Source organism: Terrapene carolina, unplaced genomic scaffold (genome assembly GCF_002925995.2).
Source record: "Terrapene carolina triunguis isolate 2854851 unplaced genomic scaffold, T_m_triunguis-2.0 Scaffold111, whole genome shotgun sequence".
In the NCBI taxonomy this organism is placed as follows: domain Eukaryota; kingdom Metazoa; phylum Chordata; order Testudines; family Emydidae; genus Terrapene; species Terrapene triunguis.
Window position 1 is genome coordinate 20,938,000 of NW_020664462.1, and position 6,000 is coordinate 20,943,999.

A 6,000-nucleotide genomic window follows, 5' to 3' on the forward strand; every position below is an offset into this window, starting at 1 on the left:
GAGGAATGATTAGCATTTTGGAAGGATCATAAACCCTCATACGTCAAGGCACAGGCCAAGCTCTAAATAATGGAGGTTAGAAATAAACTTGCCCCATGGGAAGGCTATTCCATAACTGCCTTGTGCAGATTCTCGACACTTCCTCTGAATCACCTGCTACTGGCCATTGTCAATTGGGGACAGGGTACTAGACTACATGGAATACTGGTCTGATCCACTATGGCTATTCCTCTGTCTCTCTCTCTCTCTATATATATACATATGAGAGAGAGAAGCCTGGGCTTGGCTGTCTTTTCTGGTTACCTCTGAGTTTAGTATTACACAAATTAGCACAATTTTATAGCATAATAGTGAGTACAAATCCAGTATGCATTTTTGTTTGCAAACTGAGTTGGAACTATATATTTTCACAGGCTCTTCTGAGTTTTCTCATCCATTAAGCCAGCCTGGGTGAGAGTTCATGATACCACCGGCTCCTTCTAGCTGCTGCTTTTTCCTGAGTCATATGGGTGCAATCCGTCAAAGCAACCATTTCATAACAATATCACAGAACTAATGTAGGCTGCCAGCTTGATAAAAGCAGCTGTAGCATTGACTAACACAAAGACATAACAACCTCAATAATGGCTGCAGAGCTAAAAAAGAGACAGAGAAACAAAAGAAACCTAACAGCAGGGGAAAAATAAATAGGCAGCATACCTTAGAAAAGATGCATCTGAAGAAGTGAGGTTTTTTACCCACGAAAGCTTATGCCCAAATAAATCTGTTAGTCTTTAAGGTGCCACCAGACTCCTTGTTGTTTTTATCTTAGAAAAAAGCACAATTAAACGTTAGCCCAGCCATATTAATTCCCAACTTCTCCCCTCAACATGAACTAATTTATTAGCTATTTGGATCCTAGTTATTTTGCTGTCAGATTTTAATATTTATCTATATTTTAGACCTTTTCTGTGCACATTATAATAGCAACAAAGAACCCAAGTGGCCTTCAAGAATGCTTCGGTTTGTCAAGTTTCTCTGGGCCCCAGAATAATTCCATGAGTGCACATGGAAGTGAGTATCAGTGATGATTCTGAACCACTACATTACACAGTTCATTGACACCATTAGTGCACTGTGTATTATCCTCGGGAGTTCTGGAGACGTAATGAGCTCTGTCAACCTACAATGGACCAAAAGGTGATGAGAACAATGACTTACTAAAAAGCAAATAGATTGGGGAAAGGAAAGTAGAATGAAATAAAGCAAGTGAATGACCTATGTGAATTGATGCAGTGGCTTGAAATTTCCCAGGTAAAAGACACAGTCCAATTACTAAATCTTGATCTTACGTGTAACACTGCTCTACAGCCAAAATGCTTCTGAAATAAATGTAGTCAAACTTTACTAATTCTGGGTCACTGAGAACAAAAATGATGCTTGAAATTGTTGATTGGCTCTAGTTTTCAAGATATGCTATTGGGTCAGAATATACGACCCTTGACTTGGGAATGGCGGAGGATAAGTGAGTTATAAAGGGAAGGGATCTCAATTTAAACCAGAAATGACTAAAATACATCTTTGACTGGATCTATGAATAAATCTATGACTGGGTTTGGACAGTACTTGCTTTTTAGGCAAAACAATGAAAGATGCAATCTGAAGCTGGTATTGCGTCATACATGATATGAATTGCATCATGTTATTCCTAGAAGTCATGGATGATGCAATCATAATGAAGCTTACATCACTCTGCTGAACAAATTGCCCTATATCAGCTCTAGAAATCATACAGTGTCGTGCTCTCTTATTTGTCAGTGTTTGATTTTGCAAAGGGACACATTTCTGTTTAGCCAAAGTGAGCAGAGATGCCTCGTACTTGTGTGAACCGTGCAGATAACTTCTGCTATGTTTGTGGTGAAGTGACTTTTGCATCACAAAAGCGCAGTATAACCACTATGGTTAAGAAAGCCTATCACCTTTATTTTGGCTGCAAAATTGGAGATCAGGACAAGAGGTGGGCCCCACACATATGCTGCAACACTTGTGCAACAAATCTTGGCCAGTGGTTGAACAGTGGTTGAACAGGAAAAGGAAATCTATGCCTTTTGCAGTGCCAATGATTTGGAGAGAGCCAACAGATCATACCAGCAATTGTTACTTCTGCATGGTGCCTCCAGTTGGGAAAGGTGTGTCAAAGAAGAAAAAGTGATGCACCAGAATCATTCTCACTTGAGTCAGACGAGGAAGAGGATGAAACTTCTGGTCCTGAACCATCAATGTCACAGGACCCACATTTTCTCCCATCCTCCTCCTCTGAACCACACCTCATAACACAAGGTGAACTGAATGACCTTGTCAGGGATTTGGAACTACCCAAGAGTAAGGCAGAGCTGTTGGGCTCCAGACTACAGCAGTGGAATCTCCGGGCAGGTGATGTTAGGGTTTCCATGTTCCGTGACCGTCAAAAGGATCTTGTCCCATTCTTCTTCATGGAAGGTGATCTTGTAGCCTGCAACATCATCGATGGTGTGATGGCAGCCCTCAACATCGTTCACGATCCAGATGAGTGGAGACTGTTCATTGATTCATCGAAGACGAGTCTTAAAGCTGTTTTACTGCATAATGGCAATGTTTTGCCATCAATTCCAGTTGGTCATGCAGTCCATCTGAAGGAAACCTATGACAACATGAAACAACTTTTGAGGTGCATAAACTATGACCAACATCAGTGGCAGCTTTGTGGTGATTTGAAGGTTGTTGCTCTCTTGCTTGGTCTGCAGACTGGATACACAAAGTACTGCTGTTTTCTCTGCGAATGGGATAGTCGTGCAAGAGATTCCCACTACTTCAAGAAAGATTGGCCACTCCGACAGTCATTGGAGCCGGGAGGAAAAGTGTTCAGCATCCACCTCTTGTTGAATCAAGGAAGATTTTGTTACCACCCTTACACATCAAGCTGGGTCTGATGAAGAACTTTGTCAAGGCCATTGACAAAACACAAGCAGCTTTCAAGTACCTCCGTGGAAAATTTCCAAGGTTAAGTGAAGCTAAGATAAAGGAAGGTGTCTTTGTTGGTCCTCAGATTCGTGAACTTCTTCGAGATGATGCATTTGACCATGCACTGCGTAGCAAGGAAAAGACGGCATGGAAAGCCTTCCAGTTAGTGGCAATAAATTTTCTCAGAAACAACAAGGCAGACAACTACAGGTTGTTGGTGGAAAACCTCCTCAAGGCATACAAAAGCCTTGGTTGCAACATGTCACTAAAGATACATTTTTTGCACTCTCATCTAGATTTTTTTCCACCGAACTGCGGAGCAGTGAGCGACGAGCACGGCGAGCGATTTCACCAGGACATTGCAACAATGGAGAAACGCTATCAGGGCAAATGGAGCCCATCAATGCTTGCAGACTATTGCTGGACAGTGACAAGAGATGCTCCATTTAATGAATACAAGAGACAAGCCAAGAAGCGCCGAGTAGACACTGAATAGGACTAAACTATGTACAGAATAGTTTTTTGCCTTTTGTTTCATAATAAATTTTATTTATATAACCCTTTTGCTGATTTTTAAAGTGTTACATAAACAGGACAGGTGAAATATTATCATGTAAAGCAACCATAAACACATGAAAAGACCTAGGTTTACAATTTATGATTAAAACTCTACTATCTACACAATATACATAGACATAAAATGTAAAAACTTAAATATCTTAGAAACAGTAGCCAATCAGTTGTTTTAATTGTCATATTTGAATTCAGCACATCAAAATACATAATAAATAGCACATTTTATCTCTGAAGCAGACGACTTCTCAAAAATTGTAGACCAGTGTAACAGGATGGTCAATTTGTTTGGTCAAATTCAATGAATGTTAAAGCGTTATAAGCTTCCAGACAAAAGGATCGGAGGTGACATTAAGGTGGATAATAAAGTTACCCAGAGCACAGATCATTGGCAAGTTAGCAATTAGCTCTGTCCTCAGCTCTGGATGATCTGTGAAAAATCATAAGTTTTTAGTTAGCCAATATAATAAAGATATTGGAACAGGGAAGGTAACTGAGGATATAAATGTGTTTAAGCACAAAATATTGCCTTCTTACTACAATTACACAATGTAGAGGAAAATGTGTTTTCATGATAGGTTGTTCTCTAGACAGATTATTAATGTTCTGGCAGGTGGAAAAAATATTTTTGTCTGTAACAGAGGCTTTTTCCAAATCCCATCAGATTTTAACAAACACTACTGTCAGGTTGGGGATGGGAATGAAGAAAAGTTATTATGCAAATTGTACAAACAACAACAAACAGGATGAATGAAAATAGAAACAATTACCAAAGCCTGAGAAAAGCGGTACAAATATAAAAAAACAGAAATAAGGCAACGGGAAAGGGCAATTCAGTTCACAAGAAATAAGTCACAGAGGGTCCTGTGGCACCTTTAAGACTAACAGAAGTATTGGAGCATAAGCTTTCGTGGGTGAATGCCCACTTCATCAGACGCAAGTAAGAAATAAGTCCCTGCTCTTCTCTATAAAAGTACAATTTAGAGTAGCAAGACTCAAAAGAAAGCAAGTGATCCTGGCAATTACCATCCTGTGTATCTACATTTGACGAGTGTCATGAGAGGCAGTAAAGCTAGAAGGAGTGTCTAAGACAAAAAAGTCCTGATGTGTCTTGTCAAAGTGAATCCAGGAACACATTCAGATACAGGGTAAATGTGCATTTGCAGAATGCTAGCAGTGTGATTCATACTCTAACAGCTCATGCACGACTTCTCGCACTGCAGTTGTCAGTTGACAATCTAGTGGTCATTTTAAAGGAATACATCATTGAGATTCCTGGCTATTAAAATCTTTAAATACAAGGAGTGAAGCCAGGATGTAGATCTGGAACAAAATGGGGAGTCAGTGGAGCACAGTGTGATGTACTCTCATTGGCTTTTTTCAATCTAAAGGTCAGCCTCTGTATGCTGAATTGTTTGGAGTTTCTACATGGTCTTCCCCCCCAAACCCCACACAGAGTGCATTGGACTAGTACAACCTCAAAGTGAAAACCACATGGAGTGCCATGGTAAGGCCTTTGCCAAAAAAGGAAGAGGGGCAATCTTTTGGCTAATAAAATATAGAAGAAGACATTTCTTGAAGATATTTGCATATCTATGGTCTCTGATGAATCTAACAGGACCCTGACACCGTGTGCAACCTTAGCAATGAGAAGGCAGATGACTTCAATAGAAACTGAGGTGAGTGTTCTGGCCAGCTCCTCAGAAGGTTTCCCTCTCCCTACCAGCATCCTCTCTGTCTGATCTGGGCTGAGCTTGTGTTAGATGGGGAAGTCCCAATCACTTGAGACTTCTAACACTAACCTGGACTAGATAATATAGACTATGTCTACACTTATAGCTATGGGTGAGATTTCCAGCTTGTGTAGTCACACTTGCGCTAGGTCTCATCGAGCTAGCTATGTAGCTGCAATAGCACAGGTGCAGCAAGTGGCAGTATGGGCTGGGTACAGCGAGTGACTGCACGGTTGAGCCACCCCGTGCTATCATGGCTACATTACTGTTTTTAGCATGCTTGCCTGGTGTGAGTATGTGTATGCAAGCTGGGAATCCATAGCTCAAGTGAAAGGAACATTCTGGCATTGGCAAGGGTTGGGAGAGGGACCGAGTAGTTCAACAGGTCTTTTTTATCACTAACTTGTACAATTCTGTGAATTCGACCTCATCTTTTCAGAAATCCTTATAAATGAAAGTCAGCAGATGACAAAAGCCTCTGGACTCTAAGTATTATTGGACAAGGGGAAATGTTGTGAAAGTGAGAAAACAGAAATGAGAAGTTCCAGATAACGAAGAAGTCAAAAATTCTCAAAGTGCTACATTTACACAAGCCACAAATAGTCCAAACAGCACTATGTACTGTAACAGAAACAGGGCGGGCTCTGGCTTTTTTGCCGCCCCAGGCAAAAAAGCCTCTGGCCGCCCCCCTTTCTGGAGCCCCGGGGGGGGGGGG